Consider the following 25,320-nt stretch of genomic DNA (forward strand, 5'->3'; position numbering starts at 1 on the left):
TAGGATGCATCCTGCACCAGCTCCATCTTGCACCCTCAATCCATCATAATATAGTCCACAAGGTATCCAAGCTAAAGCTATTTACATCTATAATACATGATTCATTTTCACTAGATGGAGGATAAGGAAGGAGTTCCAGTTGTGTATCTAATGGGACAGGTGATGGCATGGCTTAATAGCTACTGATATCTAATTCTAAGAAATAGTTTCCCAACACTTCCTGAGAAACACTAATAGGTTCATTAGGTGCATTCATCTTAGTAACTGTGTACTTCATGTGCGGCTCATTGTTAACCTTGATCTAGTTATTATTTCCTTTCCTTGTGAGCCAAAAATGAGACTAGTCCATGGTAAAGTATCCTTGAAGCTTACTGGACTAGTCTCTTCTCAAACGAAATCCATATGCCTCGAGAATGTCTATGACCACAATATCAATAAACTGGTGTACTGAAGAGTCAGAGGCCAATCTAATCAAGACATATTTAAGTTCCCCTACCACTTGTACTTGAGATCTATAGAGATGAATGATCTTTGGATAGGTTTTCTCTAGGTTTGCATTAAGTTTCTTGCATATAGATAAAGGCATGAAATTTTCTTATTCCTTATAGTCAACTAAGAAATTATGAACATTATAATAAAATGTTGAAGAAAGTGTAACTAGGTTCGGTCTTCATAAATATGAAATGTACTTTTGATTCTTGAATTTTGTAAAAGAAATAAAAATGATTATTATTATTATTGAGCTTGGGTTTCTTGCCCAAGAAATTTGTTTTATAGGTCAAGCACTAATTGAAAGTGCTTCTAGGGTTTTCCTAGGTCAAGAAGTCAAATAGGAACATCGTCATAATATGAAGACACCATCAGGCATCTTATAAATTGTAAAAAGAATTATTTTTGTATTTTACTGAGCCTTCCAAGACCAAGTCGCCCTGTAAGCCAGTCAAGTCGGCTTAGAATCTGGAATTCCTACCCCTAGAAGACCTATATTGGAGACAATTCGACTTCACTTGGACACATTTATTCCTCTCTCTTATGCAAAGGAAGAAGCAGAATAGGGTAGTGAAGAAGGCAGAAGAAGGAGAAGACATGTTTTGGGTTCCTTTGTCTCTTTCTCTCCACACGTGTGAAGAAGAGGGCTGAAATTCTATAGCTTTTCGCTAGGGCTTCTATTTTCGTACTAGGGTTTCATTTTGGAGGTTTGATATGGTGAAAAAGAGCTAAAGGAAGGGCCAACAAAGTCCTCTTCTAGATCCAAAAGACAAATTAAGTCAATCAATGCAGTTGGAGGCAAAAAAGAAGCAGTTCTAGCCCACACGTGTGAAGTAGCAGCTGCTGCCGGGGGGCAAAGTTGCAGATCTGCAGTTAGGGCCGAAAAGTTGTGGCTGGAAGTCGAATTAGTGTTGCTAAAAGGGATTCTACTGAGTTTGGAAAGCAATGAAGCAAGAAAATTCTTGAGAAGTTGATATTGGTCTTGGAAGGGCTTCAGTGTTGGTCAAGGGTCTTGGTATTCATCAATAAAGATTCTATAAGAAGAGATTGAAGGATTTTCCTCTTAAGAGGAGATGTTTTTCCCTAGCTTGGAGCCTACATATTGTGTACTTGTATCTTGTTGATCTTCTTGTTTTGGTAGTTGTTTGATGATTGAAGAACACACTATAATAAGAAGAAGAAGAAGATAATCCTAACAAGTAAAAATACATCATATGTAGTTATCATAGTTAGAAGAATCATTAATGTCAAGTTGACTTAGATTCTTCAACATGGTATCAAAGCTATGGTTTGCACAAGGCATGAAGAAGGCAAACTCTATTAATGAATAATCTTGAAAATACGTGTTCATCATTAGCAAGTCTCATCAAGCAAAGTTTTAAGGCAGTATGGAATAGTCTCTTCTCTTCCAAAAATCTCAAATCTTCAAAGAATGAAAGTTTGTTCTCAACCCTCACCTGAACATTTCAATATGAAAATATATGGGTGATAGATAGTGGAGCTTCAAGACACATGACTGGAAATCAAAAGCAACTCAAAACCCTATCTAAAGGGAAGTCCTCATACTCTCTGGAGCTTGGTGACAGAAAAAGCTATTTGGTTAAGGTACATTAGAGGAAATTTTATTTTAAAAGGTTAACATTGGATTTCCATGTCATAATGTGTGAGCCAATCAAAATCCTTTAAAATTCAAAAGAGATACATGTGTGACTAGGCATTGACAAATTTTTTAATAATACAATTTACCTATCTTAAGCGTGAATAGTGCCCAAGTGACCCAAACTACATTAAATATTTAAAATAAAATTAATATCTTATTCTATAAAAGTTATAGTATCCATAATATTTTTTTATGACATGTAACTAATTTAGATTTTAGGTTTACTTTTTTAATTTAATTTTTATTAAATATTGTATAAACAAATTAATTTAAATATAAAATATATGTACTATTATTTGATAAAAGTGTGTTTATTTGGTTAAATTAAATTTAAATTTTGAATTCACTTTTTTAATTTAAATTTTATTAAATTTTGTGTTAATAAATTAATTTAAATATAATATATTGTTACTTATTTTTAATGATGCGCAACTAATTTAAATTATATATATATATATATATATATATATATATATATATATATATATATATATATATATATATATATATATATATATATATATATATATCATTTAAATTTAGATTTAATTTTAATTAAATTAAAAACAATAAAAAAATCTAATTTAAATTTTATTAAATACTGCTAATAAATTAATATAAAGAAAAATTACATAACCTATTATTTTGATAAACGTCACATTTATTTGGCTAATTTCGAAAAAAAGTAAAATAATAAAAGTGATATATTAAAAAAATTGTCTACATGGAATTATTTTATTAATTTCTTAATTTTTTCTTTTTGAGTTGAAATTTCCTCTAATGTTGGATCTACATCAATTGAGCTGGAAGGAGGAGATGACATTCATCTCAGCAACATTCTTTATGTCCCAATTTTGTGCAAAAATCTTATTTTTGTTTCATCATTAGAAGAAAAAGGAGGTAGAGTTGCTTTTATAGATGGTAAAGTAATGGTTTGGGCTAAATATTCTAGCATTGAGAAAGCTAGAACCATTGGAATTCGAGAAGGAAGACTCTACAAACTCTCATCTCCTCTAAATCAAGCACTTGTCCACATTGAGATAAGTCTATGTGAACTTTGGCATAGAAGATTGGGCCATCTTCATTACAAGATCTTGCCAACTCTAAAATCCATTGTAAATGGGATACCAAATCTCAAAGAAGACCATGAAGGAGTCTGCAAAGGTTGTGCTCTAGGAAAGAATGCAAAGAAACCATTTGCAAATAGTACATCTAGAGCTCAAGAGATTCTAGATCTCATCCACTCTGATGTATGTGGTCCCATGTCTAAATCACTTGGAGGTCATCTATATTATGTTACTTTCATTTATGATCATTCATGAAAAACTTGGGTTTATTTACTTAAATCCAAGGACGAAGTATTAATAAAATTTCAAGAATTCAAGGCAAAGGTAGAAAATCTTATAGAAAGAAAGATAAAGATTCTAAGGTCAGATAATGGAGGTGAGTATACTTCCAAAGAACTCATTTCTTTCTATAAGGAGGCTAGGATTAAGAGGGAGCTTATAGTTCCATACAATCCTGAGCAGAATGGAGTAGTTGAACGAAAGAATAGAGCTATAGAAGAAAGTGTCAAGGCTATGCTCCATGATCAAGATCTACCAAAATTTCTATGGGGAGAAGCAACGAAGACTGTAATATACATCCAAAATAGAAGTCCTCACAGGTCACTTGTAAATATAACTCTAGAAGAAGTCTTCTGTGGGAAGAAACCAAATATTGAACATCTCCAGATATTTGGGTGTCCTGCATATATTCACATTCCCAAGGATAAAAGAAAGAAGTTAGATCCCGCAAGAAAGAAAGGAATATTCATTGGATATAGAAACTCTTCCAAGGCTTACAAGATCTACATAAAGGAAGGACATCAAATAGAAGTAAGGAGAGATGTAATTTTTTATGAGAGTGTCGACTTCAAGAAATCCAAAGATCTCCCATCCAATTCTGATGAGGAGGATCTTCCTATGTTTGAGAAAGAAGTCAGTAAGGAAGAAGAAGTCTCTCATCATGAAGAAGAAGGTCCCAATGTACTAATCACTCTCCCTGAAAGAAGAAAGATACCTAACTGGTTAACTTCTACACTTCAAGAAGGAGAAGGCCATGCCGTAAGAGGAAGATTTAGGGAGAGAAAGAAATCAAAAAGATATTCAGGATATGTAGTGTACATATCGAAGCTCATTGAAGATGAACCTTCCACTTTCAAAGAAGCAGCCAAACATCAACAACGGAAGAATGAAATAAATGAGGAATACCAATCTATTATGAAGTGTTGAAATGTGGCAACAAGAATATTCAAATTTTAATTTGTCCTTGAATTAAAATTTGAATTTAGTCTCACCAACTTCTTGAAAAATAATTAATTAATTCATCTTGAGTTAATTGGTTGGAGAAATTCAAGTTTGAAGTCTTTTTGAAGTCATGAAACAGTTATCCCTTAAATTAAGGAGATAAGATTGAGTTGTATTTGAGTTGTAACTATTAGCTCAGTTTACTGAGTTAAGTCTAGTTAAATTAGTTCCAAACTGTTTGAGGAACTAATTGTGAGTTCAGTCAGTTAATGCATGCATGCATCCAACTAGTGTACTCCAGATAATTGAAGATTCTCTCATCAGTAACTCATGCATGTCTATTATGAGAAAGACCTAGTTGAGATTAAAGACAAGGATAATGTACTATCAGTTGCATGTGTTTTCCTATAAACAAAACTCATGCATGCAGAAGGAATTCATTCCTTGAGGATTGCGCAGTTTTACAGGGTGTGAGATCAATGTGAGTGATCAGTGTTACACTTGGTAACAGTAGGATCACCCAGGAGAAACAGCACAAGGAAATAGGAGCTTGGAGGGTAGAGGAGAAGGCTTATGAGAAGTCTATTTTTTCTGTGAGCATCTGTGAGGGATTGTACAGAGAGCTGGTTAGTTGTGAGAGCTAAGGCTTTGTGTAATCCTGATATATTTCCACTTGTATGATAATACAGATAGTGGGGTTTTTAGCTGAGGCTTTCCCCTGAGTATTCTTCTGTGTTTCATGTGCATTGATTCTTCTTCTAGTTATATGTGTTCAGCTTGATCTTGCTCAGATATTTTAAGCTTCCGCAAAATTGATTGTAGAAGTATATTAAAGTATTTTACTTTAGTTATATTGCATTATTGGGTTGATCTACAGTCAAAATTTCTACATGGTATCAGAGCAAAGGTTATCGGAGCTGTGACAGTATACTGAGAAGAGAATTCGAAGTTTGAAGTTCGGGGTTGCAGGTGCAAATCGAATTCATATCATACTTTAGGTTGGTTGATGGTGTTCTATGGCTTGAGACACGAGTATGCCTTGGAAGGCAGCTTGTATTACATAACATGGAAAGATAGAATGGAAGTTGTATTAGAAAACAATGGCTTGAAGGATTTCATTGATCACGAAATCCCAAAGCCAGCTACAGCTAATGCACAAGAGTTGGCTGAGTGCAAAGTGTGTGGCAAAGGTGAGACGAATCATCCTGGAGGGAGTTCGAGACCATATTGTCTCGAGTCTCCATGGGAAGGATACTCCATTTTCAATGTGGAAGACATTGAAAGACCTCTACCAGAATAGTAGTGACAAGAGGAAATTGGCACTCAAGGATAAGCTTCGGAAAATCAAGATGGAGAAGGGCGATACTATTTCCACATATCTAAACAAGCTCACCACCTACAAAGATGAGCTTGGTAGTGTGGGAATAACTATTGTCGATGATGATATGGTGAGCCTCACTCTCCTTGGCCTTCCAAAGAGTTGGAATAGCTACCAGGACTCTATGAATGGAAGGGAGAAACTGTCGGATTGGGAACGACTGTGGTCGAATCTGATGCAGGAGGAGATCAGGAGGAGCACACGAGATGGTTCTTCATCAAAGAATGATGATGAAGAAAATCTGGCCTTAGAAAGTAAGGCAAGGAAAGGGAAGGGGAAGGCTTCCCATTCCAAATCGAATTCTTCTCATGGAGGGAAGAAGGGTGACAAGTCTAAAGTGAGATGCTTTAATTGTCACGAGATGGGACATTATGCAACTAATTTCCCATCGAAGAAGTCCAAGAAGGGATCCACAAAAGGATTGGAAGGTGAGGCATTAGCCTCTCAGTTCGAAATGGACTTTACCCTCATTGCATGCATGGTGTCATCAATGGTGGGTTGTGTTTGGTATCTTGACAGTGGAGCCTCATTCCACATGATCGGCGATAAAATTTTATTCAATACCTTGGAGGAGAAAGACCTCAAGATGCGCATAGAGATGGGTGACGATGGAAAGTACAGTGTTTCAGGAGTGGGCACGGTTGCTTTTCAGAGGGAGCATGGAGCTCCTCTCACCTTGACAGATGTAAAGTATGTGCCTGGACTGAAGAAGAACTTGGTATTTGTCACGATGTTGGAGGACAAAGGCTACAATGTTTTCTTCAATAAAGGAAAGGCATTCCTAAGACACATAGCCACAGGTTAGACCAAGAAGATTAGGATTCGATGAAGAATCTCTATAAACTAGAGGTAGATGATTGTGCAACATTGAGTTCGAAAGAAGAATTGGTCCAAAGCGAAGACATTTACGAGTTATGGCATAGGTGGTTGGGCCATTTGCATCATGGGGCCTTGAAGATAATGTAGCAGATATCTACAGGACTTCCCAAAGGTAAATTTGAGCAAGTTGACACATGCAAAGGTTGTACGTTGGGAAAGTATGCCATGTCTTCCTTTCATGATCGAGACAGTCGAGCAGAAGCGATCTTAGAGCGAGTTCATACTGATTTGTGTGGACTACTATCGACGGCATCCACAGCGAAGCAAAGGTATTATGTGATTTTCATTGATGATTATTCTCGTAAATGTTGGATTTATTTCATGCAAAAGAAGGACCAAACCTTCTCAAAGTTTTTTGAGTTCAAAGCTTTGGTTGAGAAAGAATTAGGGAAGAAGATCAAGGCCTTGAGAAGCGACAACGGTGGAGAATATGTCTCTCAAGAGTTTAAGGACTTCCATGTAGTGGAAGGAATTAAATGAGAGTTGACGGCACCTCATAACCCACAACAGAATGGGGTGGCTGAAAGGAAGAACAGAACAATTGTAGGGGCAGCACGGGCAATGCTACATGATCAAGGCCTACCACTTCACTTGTGGGCTGAGGCATGCAACACAGTGGTCTATTTGTAGAATAGAAGCCCACATTGCATACTTGGGATGAAGACACCAGACGAAGCTTTCTCCGATAAGAGACCAGATGTGGGTCACTTCAAGATCTTCGGCTCATCGGTATATTGTCATGTGACAAAGGATGCACGGAAGAAGCTTGAGCCAACAGCCAAGTTGGGGATACTTGTGGGGTACACTGATACACCCCACAACTATCAGGTGAACTTTCCTACCAGTCAGAGGACAATGGTTCACAAAGATCTCAAGTTTGATGAGCAGGAGACCATGCGAGTTTCCCTTGAGGGAGCTCCAACTACAGGCTATGGAGGAACTGTTGGTTCCTAAGGAGGAGGAGCCTTAGACTGATGTGGAGCAACCGCATGCATAGGTTCCAGGAGTGGAGACATCAACTCAAGTAGAGTATTCTAGAGATGGACGAAAGCGCACAAGAGAAGCTGACAGATTGTTGTTGGATGCGAGAGAGAATATGGGAGAACCATCTTCTCAGCGCAGATAGAGGAGGTCACCTGAGAGGTACACTGGATACATGGCCCTTATTGGGGAATGTGTTGAGACCGAGCCATCTTCCTTTGAGAAAGCAGTGTAGTAGCCATTTTGGGTTGATTCTATGGTGAGGAGTATGACTCCATAGTTTTTAAGAGTGTTTGGGACGTGGTTCCGAGACCGGAGAACAAGTCAGTTGTGAGTTCCCATTGGCTTTACAAGGTAAAGCAAGCTGTTGATGGTAGTGTGGAGAAGCATAAGGCAAGATTTTTTGCCCGTGGCTTTTCACAAGTTGAGGGGATTGACTATGATGAGACTTTTGCTCCTGTCGCAAGGTACTCATCTATCAGATCTATGTTGGCACCATCAGCACAGATGGATTGGAAGATCCATCAAATGGATGTGAAGACTGCATTCCTCAATGGCCGAATTGAGAAAGAGGTGTACATAGAGCAGCCGGAAGGTTTTGAGACCTTCGATCGTGAGTCGCATGTGTGCCGACTCAAGAGAGCTTTGTACGGGTTGAAGCAAGCACCTCGTGCTTGGTACACCAAGATAGGCAACTACTTCACCCAGTTGGGCTTCACAAAGAGTGAAGCGGATGCGAACCTGTACCACATCATGGTGAAAGGTAAACATTTGATCATTGTACATTATGTTGATGATCTCATATTGATAGGTGATGATCATTTGATCATGTCTTGCAAGGAGGACCTTGCAAGAGAATTCGAGATGAAAGACATGGGTCTCATGCATTACTTCCTTAGCATGGAAGTGTGGTAGAAGGATGGGGAGTTGTTTGTGTCTCAGGGCAAGTATGCCAATGAGATACTCAGGAGATTCCACATGGAGAAGTGCAAGCCCATGCAGACTCCTCTAGCAGGTAACTAGAGGAAGGAGGATGCTACTTCAGGAGAAGTAGTAGAGGCTACTATGTACAGGCAGCTTGTGGGTTCACTGATGTACATAGTGAACGCACAACCAGATTTGTGCTATGTTGTGAACCAATTGAGTCAAGCTATGGTTCAACCTACTAAGATGTTTTGGAAGGCGGAAAATCATGTCTTGAGATACCTCAGAGGCACATCTCAGTATGGATTATGGTACAGATGGACAGAGGGAGTGAAGCTACAGGGCTTCAATGATGCAGATTGGGTAGGGAGTCCATCAGATCGGAAGAGCACATCAGGAGGGATTTTCAACCTTGCTTCGACGGCAGTTTCTTGGTATAGCAGGAAACAGAGGGCGGTTGCACTCAGCACGGCAGATGTCAAATACATGGCTGTAAGTCAAGCAGCATGTGAGGCCATCTGGATGCAGAAAATTCTAGTTGGTTTGTTTTATCAGAGGATGGATCTAACTATGATCTATTGTGATAATTAGAGTTGTATCAAACTCTCTGAGAATCCGGTATTTCATGATAGGTCCAAGCACATCGATATCCAGTATCATCATCTCAGAGACTATGTAGCAAGGAGGATCATGTTGTTGCAGTATATTTCAACCAAGGAACAAGATGCTGACATTTTGACAAAGGCATTGTCAAAGTGTAAATTCGAGTTCCATAGAGGCAGGATCGGGGTGACAGATAATCCCTTTCTTGTTGAGAGGGAGTGTTGAAATGTGGCAACAAGAATATTCCAATTTTAATTTGTCCTTGAATTAAAATTCGAATTTAGTCTCACGAGCTACTTGAAAAATAGTTAATTAATTCATCTTGAGTTGATTAGTTTGAGAAATTCAAGTTAGAAGTCGTTGTGAAGTCATGCAACAGTTATCCCTTAAATTAAGGAGATAATATTGAGTTGTAATTAGTTAGCTCAGTTTACCGAGTTAAGTCTAGTTAAATTAGTTCCAAACTGTTTGAGGAACTAATTGTGAGTTCAGTCAGTTAATGCATGCATGCATCCAACTAGTGTACTCCAGATAACAAAAGATTCTCTCATCAGTAACTCATGCATGTCTATTCTGAGAAAGACCTAGTTGAGATTAAAGACAGGGATAGTGTACTATCAGTTTCATGTGTTTTCCTATAAACAAAACTCATGCATGCAGAAGGAATTCATTCCTTGAGGATTGCACAATTGTACAGGGTGTGAGATCAGTGTGAGTGATCAGTGTTACACTTGGTAATAGTAGGATCACCCAAGAGAAACAACGCAAGGAAATAGGAGCTTGGAGGGCTGAAGAGAAGTCTTATGAGCAGTCTATTATGTCTGTGAGCATCTGTGAGGGATTGTACTGAGAGATGGCTAGCTGTGAGAGCTAAGGATTTGTGTAATCCTGATATATTTCCACTTGTATGGTAATACAGATAGTGGGGTTTTTAGCTGAGGCTTTCCCCTGAGTATTCTTCTATGTTTCATGTGCATTGATTCTTCTTCTGGTTATATGTGTTCAGCTTGATCTTGCTCAGATCTTTTAAGCTTCCGCAAAATTGATTGCAGAAGTAGATTAAAGTATTTTGCTTTAGTTATATTGCATTATCAGGTTAATCTACAGTCAAAACTTCTACATGAAGAATGGAGTCTGGGAAATTGTTCCAAGACCAGAAAACAAATTAGTGGTAACCTCTAAGTGGTTGTATAAGATCAAGCATGCTACAGATGGAAGCATAGATAAATTCAAGGCTAGATTCATGGCTCGAGGCTTCTCTCAGGAAGAAGGCATTGACTATGAAGAAACCTTTGCTCCCACAACAAGGTATACCACGATTTGATCTCTAATATCTCTGGTAGCATCAATAGGATGGAAGGCACATCAAATGGATGTCAAAACAACATTCTTGAATAATACCATAGATGAAGAAGTCTACATAGAAAAACCATTGGGATTAGAAGTAAAGGGTAGAGAAACTCATGTACGCAGATTGAAGAAGGCACTTTATGGCCTCAAGCAAGCTCCTAGGGCATGGTATGCTAGAATGGATGCATACTTGCAAAGGTTGGGTTTTAGGAAAAGCATGACAGATCCCAATCTCTACATCAAAGTAGAGAATGATGAACTTGTCATCATTCTTCTATATGTAGATGATCTTATATTAACTGGTAATGAAGAAATAATTCAAGAGTGTAAGAAAATGTTGGCAGCCAAATTTGATATGAAGGATCTAGGACTTATGCATTATTATTTGGGACTGGAAGTCTGGCAGGAACCAAATGAAATATTCCTGGGACAAGGAAAGTATGTGATCAAGCTATTGAAAAGGTTTGATATGATGGAATGCAAACCCATGACAACTCCGATGATCACAAACTTGAAAATGTTAAGGAATTATGAATCTAGTCCAGTGGATCCTACTAAGTATAGACAACTGATTGGCTCCCTGATGTATTTGGTGAATACTTGGTCAGACATATGTTTTGCAGTAAATGTTCTCAGTCAATTTCAGATGGAGCCTATACATGATCATTGGATAGTTGCCAAGCATATAATGAGATATCTGCAGGGAACCATCCACTACTGCCTAAAGTATGAAAAAGGAAAATATGTTCATCTAGAAGGATTTACTGATTTCGATTGGGGAGGAAGCGAGAAGGATGGAAGAAGCACTACAAGAGGATGTTTTATCTTGGGATCCTCCATGGTCTCTTAGATGAGCAGAAAGAAAGAGACAATGGATTTGAGTAGTGTTGAGGTCGAGTACATTGCAGCCTGTGAAGTGAGCAGGGAAGCGGTCTGGTTAAGGAAGATGTTATATGATCTGTTTGTAGGACCGTTGGACCCTACCATAATACATTGTGATAATACCAGTTGTATAAGACTATCTAAGGACCCGATATTTCATCGAAAGACGAAGCACATTAAAAACAAGTACCACTACATTCGAAACTTGGTACAAGATGGTGTACTGAAGCTGGAGTATATCCCCAATGATGATAAAAATGTTGATATTTTGAAAAAATATCTTCCCAATAAGAATTTTGTGTATTTTAGAAACAAGCTTAGATTGGTTGGCATATCTTCCCTAGTTGAGAGGGAGAGATAGACACATCATTCTTGTCTTCATTTTGGAAGAAAGAATGGAGGATTGAGTAATCATATGGCATTTGATACTCTTTGAGGATGTGGTAGGGCATCCAAGATAAGAGTAGGCAAGAGAACCAATATTCTTTGAGGGTTGGGGACCCAAGATAAGAATAGTCCTAGAAGGTCATACTCGGTGAACACCTGGGTGGGTATGTACCTTGAGAGATAATGATGAAGGTGTCCATAATCATTGGTCTCACCAACAATGTGCTCTAATCTATTGAGAGATAAAGTTGTTAGTCAAGGCCTTTCTATGTGACAATGTTGGTTATAATGATGCTATACAGATGGATTACTAGTCTGACTCTTCTTATGAGATCTCTTCAGTATTGAGAATAGCCATGTACCATTTATGAATACCTCCCTAGTTAAGAGGGAGTGTTGAAGAAAGTGTAACTAGGTTCAATATTCATAAATATGAAATGTACTTTTGATTCTTTTATTTTGTAAAAGAAAGAAAAATTATTATTATTATTATTATTATTATGATTGAGCTTGGGTTTCTTGCCCAAGAAATTTGTTTTATAGGTCAAGCACTAATTGAAAGTGCTTCTAGGGTTGTCCTAGGTCAAGAAGTCAAATAGGGACATTTCCATAATATGAAGACTCCATTAGGCATCTTGTAAATTGTAAAAAGAATTATTTTTGTATTTTACTGAGCCTTTTAAGACCAAGTCAGCTTGCTAGCCTGTCAAGTCGGCCTAGAAGCTGGAATTCGTACCCGTGGAAGACCCATATATAGGAGACAATTTGACCTCACTTGGACACATTCATTCCTCTCTCTTATGCGAAGGAAGAAGCAAAATAGGGCAGCAAAGAAGGTAGAAGAAGGATAAGAAGTGTTTTGGGTTCCTCTCTCTCTCTTTCTCTCCACTCATGCAGAGAAGAGGGCTGAAATTTTGCAAATTTTCGCTAGGGTTTCTACTCTCAAGTTATGGTTTCGTTGAGGAGGTTTGATATGGTGAAAAAGAGCCGAAGGAAGGGCAAAAAAAGTCTCCTTCTAGATCCAGAAGAGAAATTAGGTCAAGTGAGGTAGCTAGAGGCAAAGAAGAAGCAGTTCTAGTCCACTTGTGTGAAGTAGCAGCTGTTGTCAGGGGGGCAGAGTTGCAGATCTGCAGTTAGGGATGAAAAGTTGTGGCTGGAGGTCAAAGTAGTGTTTTTGGAAGAGATTTTGCCGGATTTGGAAAGTAGTGAAGCAATCATATTCTTAAGAAGTTGATCTTGGCCTTGGAAGGGCTTTAGTGTTGGTCAAGGGTCTTTGTATTCATCAATAAAGAATCTATAAAAAGAGATTTAAGGGTTTTCCTCTTAAGAGGAGAGGTTTTGCCCTGGCTTGGATCCTACATCTTGTGTACTTGTATCTTTTTTATCTTCTTGTTTTGGTAGTTGTTTGATGATTGAAGAACACGCTATAATAATAAGAAGAAGAAGATAATCCTAATAAGTAAAAAGAAATCACAAGCATTTATCATAGTTATAAGAATAATTAATGTCATCTTGCCTTAGATTCTTCAACATTAAATATTTCAAAGGTTAACGAAAATGGAGGCACTAATGTTCTCAAATTAACATTTGGTCACATTCACAATCGATTCAATATTTACCATGGCTTTAGATTTACTAGAAGATGAATCCCTGGAAGAAGAAATGGTTTTTCTTGTTGAAGGTATTGATGCAAAAGTCATAAAAATCAATTCTCTTTGCCTAGGAAACTTAGCTACTTTGAAAAGTGATATATTACCCTAGGCTCTCTTCAAATCTTCTATGATGTTGTAATCCATTTCACAAGATACACTTTCATCATTACATGACTTGGCCAAGGATGTTGGTTGAGAAAACTTGTTAGTTGCCTCAGGTGTATTGGAATTACTCTTAATATTTCTTGAGGTACTCTTCAAATCTTGATCAATTGAAGATTTAGGAATTGAATTTTGAGTAGCATCCTTAGGGGGAAGGATTCTTCTTAGAAATTCCTTCTTAATATCATCTAGAGTAGGCTCAACCACTGGTTCCTTGCTCCTCAAATTGTATGTCTTTATAAGGTTGGCTGGAGGAGATTCTTTGACCAAAACTTCACAAACTGATTGGGGTTCACTACCTCTAATTACATTTAATGTCAATATGGGTGACCCAACATCAACATTATCTTCAGGTGTTGAACCCTCTTCTTCTTCTTCTTTTGACTGGTCTAGTTTATATTTAATGGTCAATTACTTTATTACCATCATGATCATGTTATGTAGCGATTATTGGCATTTTTTCTTAGATTGTGCTTCTTGATGAAAAGTGCAATAATTATCCATGCCCAACTCTTCCACATCAAGAACCACGTTGGAGTTTTGCACCGACTTAGCCGGTTGTTTCTTTATATTTTTGAATAAAGGTTTGAATGATTTAGTACTATAAGAACTTTCACTGGTATTTCTCTTGAGGTCAAACACTTCATACGTCAATTACTTGAGAGATTTTGTTAAGCTATCTAAATCAAAAGCATCTTTATCATAATATTTACTAGAAGAAGCTTGAGATTTCTTATCGGTAGTCTTTGAATCTTCTTGTGCACTAATTATTCCAATGGATTTGAGATCTTCCTCCACTGTTAAATCTCCACTAAAATTTTCTTCCAATGTGCCTTTGTTATCCTTTTTGACGAACATAACGATATTAGTTGGTAGGGATGTAGTATAATAATAAGATGTAATAGAATTATGTGGTGGGACGTATGCAAGAAACTTATTCAGGATATTTGTAAAGCAATAAATCCTTTACCTTCTCTTTATTCCCCATATAAAGGTTACTCAATTCTTTCAACAACATAGTTGGTGTCTTCTCCTTTGCAAACTTCTCCAAAAAATCCTTCTTGAACTCTCCCCAGTTCGTAATCGAACCTACCAAGAGACTATGATACCATGTTGAGGCTTTGTTCTCAAGTTTTTAAGGGAAAATCCTATAAGCCACATCATCATACTGAAAATCCAATAATCTTAGTTGCAAATAAAATTTGCTAACATGGTCTTCTGCAGTAGTAGAGTTATTTGGGTCGAACTTTGTCAGAAAAATCTCTAGATGATGAGGCAAAGGATGTAGGATACATAGTAGATTAAGTGCCCCTTGGGCCATCCAGACTAGTTGTTGGAAGTAAGCCATATTGTTGTTTTTCTCTTTTTTCACTCTTTGAATATAAGCTCTCATTCTCATTCTAAGATTTCCTTCGTTTTCTGGATTATCAAAATTTTCAGTTTCCCTCCATATTTTCAAAATTGGTTGGTCCTTCGTTACCTTCTTTTGAACTCCTTTTAGCAGAACCTACCAAATCGCCCAAAGAGGCATTAACCAATACATATATTGTACTAACTAACACACCATGACAAGTTGTATATGGTTTGCTTGAATGCTTATGGGGTAAGATAGGGGTAACCAAAAGGATTCCAAGCTTCCTTGTGCATTCACGCATGAAAGGGAATAGAAATCTTAGCTAATCTTAAGTAACTTCAAACACATGCTAGTACCATGCGGAGGTGGTTCTTCAATTTAAAGAGGATTTTATGGAGGGGAACCTGTCTGCTTATTGGATTGCTTAGATGTCTCAAGGAAATAATGTGGAAATCATCCTACCATATAATGGCAACCATCCTTCTTGCGCCAAATTTGTTGATGGGCGCAAATGTTCCACCAAAAATAAGGCAATCTCTCATGTGCAAAGTCCCAATTAAGCCCTACACCATTTCAAATAAGAGTCCCATCCAGTATATCGTTTTGACTACCATCTAGTTTGATTTAAGACATTCTTTGGACAAAATGAGCAACGCTTAAGAAAACTAATACAACTTTTGATGAACACAAGTTAAATAGATTTGTGAAGCACTTTACAAGTAATATGCACAAAACATGACCATAATCAAGATAAATGACATGAACCTTTAAAATAAGAATGTTAGCATACTTTGATAAATATGCATGTAAAAAGAATGACTCATTTAACGATTGAAAAGAAGTTCGCAATCAACAATGATTCTTAAAACATAAATAACATACAACTTAAAACAAGATGTGTGTTGGAAGCAATGCACTAGTTCTTTATCCTTACAATATACAAAAGCAAACACATACCATCAAATCATTAAGAGATGAGTCTCACAACTCTTAACAATACATGCATGAAATTATTTCCTAGCTCAATGAGCTTCTGAATATTTAGTAGAAATATTGAAGTGCACAATTACAAGAAGCATTCACTAAATCAAATAATGGTATTTTGAAGCTATCACTTGCTTTCTCGAAGTAATAATAATCTCTCTAAACAAGATGCTCACAATGAGATATGTTATCACCCCAAGAAACTCTCCTAGGTTGTAGCTCGAAGATGCTCGGGACATCACAAACTCAACTCAATGTTGGAAATGGATGAATGGGAGGAATGATGCATATTCAAGCCAGATAACCACTCCTACTTTGCTTGACTCTAGACATGCGTGAACACCCCCAGACTACAAGGATTTAGACCACCAATTACTCACAATTTATGGATTGGGTGAATATGGAGAATACTGACCACAACAGCAGATGCACAGGACCCTGTGATGGCTGGCTGCAACTAGTAAAAAGGTCTGCAAATATAATTCCCTAGTGAACGGATAGGATGACAACTCTCTGTCACTGAGTGAAAAGAAACCTGATTAATACATTCACTAATACATACGAGATTCAAACACAGAGGTGGGATGACAGCCCCTCTAATGCTAAACATCAACAGTTTAGGAAGAATGCCTATCAAGCACAGCCTGGAACAGAAAAGAGATGGAAAGTAAGCAATTAACAGCAAAGAAGCTTCTATTAGCTGAAAATGAAGACGAGACATTACAAGTATCAAAGCAGTTATAGTCTCCAAAAGTTTAACCTTACATCAAAACAACAACCATCAACCCTCATTACATCTGTTTTTTGGGTATATATAGAGTTTGATTACAAAAATGTCCTACTATCCTAGGCGTGGAGGGGCCATAATGGACCACCAACCACTTTAACTACCTGGAAGAACTTCTGAGTGTAATTGCTTGCTGAAGTGAACAAAATTGATTTTCTTTGGATGCTCTATTGTACTTCTCGAGCAGGTGGAGTGTTGTAGAGGATAGAATTCCATAACTGCTGAATGTGTTTACCTGCTCGGGTTCTGTCCTTTTTTCCTCAGCCATACTATTTCTTGAATGCAGTTGTTGAAGATGAAATGTGTCAGGTACTGGTAGGTGATCGCCTTTGTCCTTCGGGTGCACGGTGTGATCAGGATGAGAGGACTGCATGGCGGATGTACGGGCAAGGCAGAGAATAGGTATTAGCCATTGGATCAAATGCATGAACGGCAGAGATCTCTCAGCGGGAGGTATCGGGCAAAAGCGGGAGCGAGGGTTCGTGAGCCGTTGGATCTGGACGCGGTGGATCCGACAATCATTGGGCGGAAAAGATGTGCGGAGTTTAATGAGCGGGGAGGACGGCTTTGGCAATGAGTGGTATTTATCGCACCGCTATTGGGGGTCAGGAGGTAATCGTACACGCCGAATGATACCTATCATCAAGTGACGCGTGGCAGACGGGACGTGACGAAAGCTGCTTGATCGCAAGTTAACGTGTGGGCAGTTCGAAGGCGCGGGAGGAGCAACTACCGTTTGATCACGGCGGAGATGATCGGACGGCGCGGGTTCGATCACGCGAATTTATGTCGGATGTGACAGGGAAAGAATCTGCGAAGGCTCGCGGTCATGCGGTTACGGTCATATGATGGTTTAAACTCTGCACCTGGGGTCCTGAGGGAAAATGGGTTTATACAGGGTTTTAGAGGCAATGCGGGGGTAGCAGGGGTTATGAGAGTGTAGCGGAGTGAAGGAGAATGGGGAGGGTGACTGATGCAAGTCCCTTTTTAGCCATAACAACCCGGCCAGGCCTGCATTTGACCTTCAAAGTGTCCCAATATGTAGCAGAGCTAACACTGGCTCCTTTTGGGGATGAGATCCTCCCTGTGAGGTCTCAAGAACTTGTAGACCAATGCCTTTCCGGTGAAAACAAATTAGCAAAATTTCCTAGTGTTCCATTGGGCATGGAGTCTAATTGAGCCTATACTAAAACTGATAAAGCAACCTATTTACAACTTTAAGGCTAAAGACCTTAAATAACATAAATTTTCAGAAAACGCCCGTTAACTGGGTCATCAAAAACTATTTCTCCTCCCATACTTTTCAGCATGAAGGTATTGTTCCCCGGGATTTGAGAAATAATAAAAGGCCCTATCCAGAAGGCATCAAACTTCCCATGGTTGTGTTTCTCTTCTTTCAATTCATCCCACTTAAGAACCAAGTCTCCAACCTGAAAATTATCTGTTTTTATCTTTCTATCAAAAGCTTCCTTGATATTCTTTTGACGTGTTGCTGACTTCTCAGCCAGCTATTCTCTGATTTGATGTACCTCTGCTAAATCAGTGATCCTTTTTTCCATGTCTTCTTCCTCATTCTATTCTTCTTGTAGGAACTTTGCCACAGGGAGAGTTAACTGAATCGGGAATACAGATTCGTGCCATATACCAGCCTAAATGGAGAATTCCCTATGGATTTCTTGGTGGTTACTCTGTCAGCCCATAGCGCATATTTGAGCTTAGAATCCTAGTTCTTTTTATTGTCTTCCAACAGCTTTTTAATTATCCTTAGCAGGCTTTTGTTTAAAGATTCTGCTAAACCGTTGCCTTGAGGGTAATATGAGGTGGAATGAACCAGCTTAATGCCCATTGAATCACACATGTCCACCAATTCCTTTGCCCTTAAGGCTACTACATTGTCCGTGGCTAATTTATGTGGACACCCAAATCTGGTGAAGATATTCTCTGTCAAAAACTTCATGACCACATTATGATCAACCTTCCTGGTAGGGATTGCTTCAATCCACTTAGTAAAGTAATCAGTGGCAACTAAGATCCATCTGTGTTGGCCACTGGAATGTGGATTGATTTCTCCAATGAAATCCAAGCCCCACTGCTGAAAAGGACCATTTGCATGTATTGGTTTTAAGGGCAGGGACTTCTATTGCTGCTTTCCTACAAATGTTTGGCACCTGTCACAAGATTTAACAAATGAAAAGACAATAGAAAACAAGGTGGGCCAATAGTACCCAGCTCTAAGGATTTTGTGGGCTATAGTTTTCCAATAGTGGTGTCCTCCACACATGCTGGAATGAAACTGCTGCATGACTTCAATGGATTGTTCTTTATTCAGACATATCAAAAGAATTCCAGAGGGATCCCTCCAATAGAGTAGATTGTCATAGATGCAATATTTTTCTGCCTTGAGTTTAACAATTCTGGCTTGGATTGAACTAAGGCCTGGAGGGATTTCTAGCTTCAGCAAGAATTTAGCTATTGCAGAGTACCAATTACAAGAAACTAGATTTTCTGCTAATGACTATTCTTTTCCTGGTTCAGCTGCTTCCTCTGTTTGACCATTTTCTACAATTGTACCCATGCGATTAATGTCCAGCATTCTGTAATTTTCTTCATCCAATAACTTGGAAAGTCCCTAACCTCTAACAAGCTTGGTGGGCTTCAATTCTATATTAAATTCAATTAACTTTGCAATCCATTTAACCCTTCTTCCATCAGCATCAAGCTGTGTTAAGACATCTTTTATTGAAGCAGAGGTTACATATGCAATTATCTTGGAATGCAGGATAATTCTGAAAGCCTTCAAAGGTTTAATAAGAGCATATACTTATTTCTCCATAATATCATACCTCAGCTCAGCATCCCTTAAGGTTTTGCTGAAGAATGCCACTGGATGCTCTGAGCCTTCTTCATCTACTTGCAATAAAACTGTTGCAAGGGTGTCATTATAGGCAAAAGAAAATATATGGAACTCCTTGCTGTAATCTGGGCTAATTAAAGTAGGAGCCTCCATAATAGCTTTCTTAATGGACTCAAAAGATCTTCTTGCTATATCATTCCATTTGACCTCTGACCTCTTTTTCAACATGGAGGTAATAGGCTTTACAAGTTCTGCAAAATTTGGAATAAAACTCCTCACAAAATGTATTCTGCCCAAAAAGGACTGGATATCTTTCTTTGATCTTGAGACAGACAAGGTCTGTATTGCTCTTACTCTTTCTGGGTCAATTTTGACACCTGCAACAGAAACAACATGTCCTAACAGCTTGCCCTCTTCTAAATCAAACTGCGATTTTTTGGGATCGACTGAAATTCCAAACCTTCTGCACTTCAGGAACACTTTCTGTAATGCTGCAAATGGTCATTATGGTTGTTGGAGTATACTGTTATATTGTCTAGGTAGATAACGATGAACTTATCCTTCTCCCCCACAAATGCTATATCCATAGCTCTCTCAAAGGTGGCTCTAGCATTCATCAACCCAAAAGGCATCTTGGAATACATAAAAGTGCCCCAAGGAGTGGTGAATGCAGTATTCTCTTGGTCATCTGGATGTACAGCAACCTGATTATACCCTAAAAATCCGTCCAAGAAAGACATTACTTTAGCTCCTAAGACCTTCTACAACAAATGCTCCATCTTGGGCAGAGGGTAATTGTATTTTTTAGAGCATTTGTTCAAGTTTCTGAAATCAACATAGAATCTGATTTCTCCACTTTTCTTCCTCACTACCACTAAGTTGGCTACCCATTCTGAGTATCTGAGAGGGACTATGATTTTGGCAGCCAGTAACTTCTTTATTTCTTTTTCAATCAGAGGAAGGAGCAAAGGATTTATTGGTCTTAGCTTATGCTAAGGGATGGTGTCTTTCTCTAAAGGGATTTTATGCTGGATAATCTTTTTGTCATATGTTTTCAGGTCACTATATTCCCAGGCAAAAACATCAGCAAATTGCTTCATTAAATTGCAGTATTCAGCATTTTTGGCAGCCGACAAATGAGTGGACAGATTTACATATCTAGGCTGATCTGCACTTCCTATATTATGTTTATAGACTGCAGATTGGTCTTCTTTTTGGGCGGCCTTATAAGGCACATCATTCTGGTCAAACACCTTTTCTAATGGAATTAGACCCTTAGGTATGTGATTGCTAGGTAGTTGAACAATGCTATCTTTACCAATTTTGCTTCTAAGCTGGGATTGGGGACTTTCTTCCAAGGCTTCATTTTCTTGGTCAATTTACATTTCAGAAAATTCATCAATGACTTGTAGGAATCTATTCACTTCATCATCATCTTCAAAAAATTTCCAATGCTGGACATTATCAGGCAAGGATGGCCTATATTTCATTTGGACTTTATAAACTAGTCTGGGAGGCATGGGGGGAATAAACATGCTAGCAGACACAGCAAGGGAATCAACAAGTTGGTTTTTGGTTCTAGGGATGTATGAGATACAGAAATTATCAAAAGAATCTTTAAGCCTCCATACATCATCTCTGTATGCTTTCAGCCTTCGGTGCTTCGCTTGAAATGTTCTGTTTACTTGCTGAATGATCAGATCAGCATCTCCAAACACCTTTATGTTTCTAATTCCTCTGTCTTTAGTTGCATTGAGCCCCAATATCAGAGCCTCATACTCTGCTATATTGTTCGTGACTTGAAAATCCAGCTTAAAAGACAGATGTGTGCTTTCTTGTTTTGGAGATATCAGCACCACCCCTGCTCCTGCAATCTCCCGGGAACATGCTCCATCAAATAACATCTCCCAAACTAGACTTCCCTGCTCCCCCTCGACCTGATTGACTGGTTTCTTGATCTGCATTGAGGCCTTCTAGGATTCTTCAATTTGGAGAATACAAGCTCCAAATTCGGTGTCCACAGCATAAATGGGATGATTAGAAGGATTCTTCTCATCACTGATGATGTATGCCAGTTGTGCTTCTCTATACAATCTCCTGATTTCCCCTCCAAAAACTGGGACAGTGGCATAAGATAGATCATTCTGTAGTGTCCCACCTAGTCTCTTAATCCATCCTCTAGATAGCAGCATGCCAAACTTAGGAGGGACATCTGCCACCAAAATATCCATCATCATACTCTTCATGGGCAACTAAGTCAAGGTAATGGCTAGGTCTTTAATCAACCCCAGACATTTCACCTTTCTTGAATCAAATGAGAATAATTCATGATATGGTCTGGTGATGTCAAGGCCTAACTCTTCCATGACATCTTTAGGCATCAAATTGTGGCTGGCCCCTGTGTCTAGCAGGCAATTGTGGAGGATTTTGTCATGAATGGTCAAGGAGACATAAAATGATGGAGAATTATTATCAGCAGGTTCAATCATAGGGTTAAGCACAACTGCAAGTTTGTCATCTTGCAAATTGACATAATCAGTGGAGGTTTGTGTGGCTTTTAGCTCAAAAGCATCAAGGATAGGCTTTCTAAAAACTTCACTCTTTACAAGTTCTAACAGAGGCACAGATATTTTTAACTTCTGGACTTCTGACTCAAAACTGAAAGGGGAAGGGGACTTATCAGGACCTCTTACCTCTTGAGCTGGTGCTTTGAGGATGACTGGATCAGCTGCTGGCCTCTTCTGTCTAATATTCTGCAACTCTTTCTGGACAACAGCTTTTTGGGCAGGACTCTCCTTGACATTGTTTGCTTTTGACCTCAGATTATATCTTTGCCATTCACCAGTCTACAAAACAGCCTCTCTATCCCACTCTTGACTGGTTTGGTCCTACAGTAGTGACTCTTCATATTTAGCCAATGTCAAAAAGGTAGCACTGCCTTTATCTTCCATGCAATGAATTTCATCCTCTTCTTCAAAGTGCTCCTCCTCTAGGACTACATTCTGGAAAGGAGCCTTAACTTTTCGTTCTTCATTTGCTTCTTTACCCCTTTGAATGATTTTCAATTGTTCATTTGCTCTTCCGAATGGATTCGGATTTCTTGGAGCAAATGTGTTTTGAAACCTTGCTTTCCCAGAACTCTGCTCAACTTTCAGCTTAGATATCTCAGTAGCCAATGACTCTATCATTTTAGCCATTTTATCTAATTTGGGTTCTGAAGGTGAAGCAGAGGAAGAAGAAGCCTCACCTCTCTACCTTCTTCTGTCAGCAAGACTTTTAAGCTTTTTTGTAGCCATAATATTTGATTCCACCTCGAGTGCTGCATCCTGCATGTCAGCTAGGGTGGCACATCTTCTTTCTCTCAAAAGCAGGCAGAAATCTGAGTCAAAAGCATTAGCATAAGTGATTTTGGCAGAGGTTGGGGTAGGCTTTACTTCAGCTGGTATCTTACTATACATATGGTTAAATCTTTTATTAAAACCAGGCAAAGATTCCCCATTCTCCCTCTTTAGGTTTCCAAACTCTGTATGGTAGTAGAGCATGTCTTTTCTATCTCCCCATTGCTTCAGGAATGCATCATCCAATGCCTCAATGTTTGTTATGGACCTATGGGGCAATTCTCTGAACCATTTCCTAGCCTCTCCATCAAGGCTCTGGACAAAAACTCTCATCCACACATCATCTTCATTGATATCTAAGTTATCAGCATAACTATAAAAAGATTCAAAGTGTTCTTCAGCCGTTACCCCCTCTGTACCAGTGAATTTGGGCATATATTTATGATATTCTCCTGTACACATGGCATTCAGAGGAACAGGCAAGACTAGGGGTCCATACCTAGCAGCTATGATTCTTTCCATCTTCGTGGGAGATTGCTAGCCTGCCATGACTGGGATAGGTGGAAAGCTATTGTCAGATTGAATGGTCGGAAGTAATGAAATAGATGACAGAAATGAAGGAAATAGATGGATTGTATGGGAGGATTTATTTGGACTGGGATCCAAAGGGGAACTAACTGAACAAGGAGTTGTATTAATCTCTGAAGGAATTTCCTGACTAGCAATGCTGGGCTCTAAGTCTTCAAACTGTATATCCTCAGCTATAACCTTATCTTTCAGAGATGCATAAGTTTTCTTAGGCTTACCTGATCCTGATGCTCCTTTCTGTGATGTTTTCTTCTACTTAGCAATCTTCTCAGGGTCAGGCACTGGGTCAACTAGTGATTTTTGAGGATTTCTCCGAGTATGCCTCACAAACTGAGCCAGAACTGAAATGTGGAGTCGCCACCAGGTAGGTTCTCCAGTAGAGTCGCTAAATAGATGATTACAAATATAAATGTGTCCAGACTTTGTCTATCATCAAAGCATGGAACTATGTCGTTCTCCCAGGGAAGCTAAGCTTCAATCTCCTCTCCCCGACAACGGCACCAATTGATGTTATCACCCCAAGAAACTCTCCTAGGTTGTAGCTCGGAGATGCTCGAGACATCACAAACTCAACTCAATGTTGGAAATGGATGAATGGGAGGAATGATGCATATTCAAGCCAGATAACCACTCCTACTTTGCTTGCCTCGAGACATGCGTGAAAACCCCCAGACTACAAGGCTTTAGACCACCAATTTCTCATAGTTTAAGGATTGGGTGAATATGGAGAATACTAACCACACCAGCAAATGCACAGGATCCTGTGATGGCCGGCTGCAACCAGTAAAAAGGTCTGCAAATCTAATTCCTTAGTGAACGGACAGGATGACAGCTCTCTGTCACTGAGTGAAAAGAAACCTGATTAATACATTCACTGATATATACGAGATTCAAACACAGAGGTGGGATGACAACCCCTCTAATGCTAAACATCAATAGTTCAGGAAGAATGCCTATCAAGCACAGCCTGTAATAGAAAAGAGATGGAAAGTGAGAAATTAACAACAAAAGAAGCTTGTATTAGCTGAAAATGAAGACGAGACGCTGCAAGTATCAAAGTAGTTACAATCTCAAGAAGTTGAACCTTACATCAAAACAACAACCATCAACCTTCATTACATCTGTTTTTTGGGTATATATAGAGTTTGATTACAAAATTGTCCTGCTATCCTAGGCGTGGAGGGGCCATAATGGACCACCAACTGCTTTAACTGCCTGGAAGAACTTTTGAGTGCAATTACTTGCTGAAGTGAACAAAATTGATTTTCTTTGGACGCTCTGTTGTACTTCTCGAGCAGGTGGAGTGTCGTAGAGGATATAATTCCATAACTGCTAAATGTGTTTACCTGCTTGGGTTCTGTCCTTTTTTCCTCGGCCATACTGTTTCTTGAATGCAGTTGTTGAAGATGAAATGTGTCGGGTACTGGTAGGTGATCACCTTCGTCCTTCAGGTGCACGGCGTGATCGGGATGAGAGGACTGCATGGTGGATGTACGAGCAGGGTAGAGAATAGGCATCAACTGTTGGATCAAATGCATGAACGGCGAAGATCTCTCGGTGGGAGGTATCAGGCGGAAGTAGGAGTGGGCGATCATGAGCCGTTGGATCTGGACGCGGCGGATCCGACAGTCATCGGGCGGAAAAGATGTGCGGAGTTTAACGAGCGGGGAGGACGGTTTTGGCGGTGAGTGGTATTTATCACACCACTATCGGGGGTCGGGTGGTAATCGTACACGGCCAAGCGATACCTATCATCGTGCAACGCATGGTGGACGGGACG

General features: G+C 38.9%; 1 pseudogene; it reads right to left on the reverse strand.

Moving 5' to 3' along the window:
• Positions 1–17,133, reverse strand: part of LOC149141215 (mannosyl-oligosaccharide 1,2-alpha-mannosidase MNS3-like) — a 41,753-nt pseudogene extending 24,620 nt beyond the window's left edge.
• Between the last annotated feature and the right edge of the window lie 8,187 nt (positions 17,134–25,320).

This window comes from Pinus tabuliformis, chromosome X, assembly GCF_031772625.1.
Source record: "Pinus tabuliformis cultivar Carrire ecotype Pingquan chromosome X, CPIR1, whole genome shotgun sequence".
Classification (NCBI taxonomy): Eukaryota; Viridiplantae; Streptophyta; class Pinopsida; order Pinales; family Pinaceae; genus Pinus; species Pinus tabuliformis.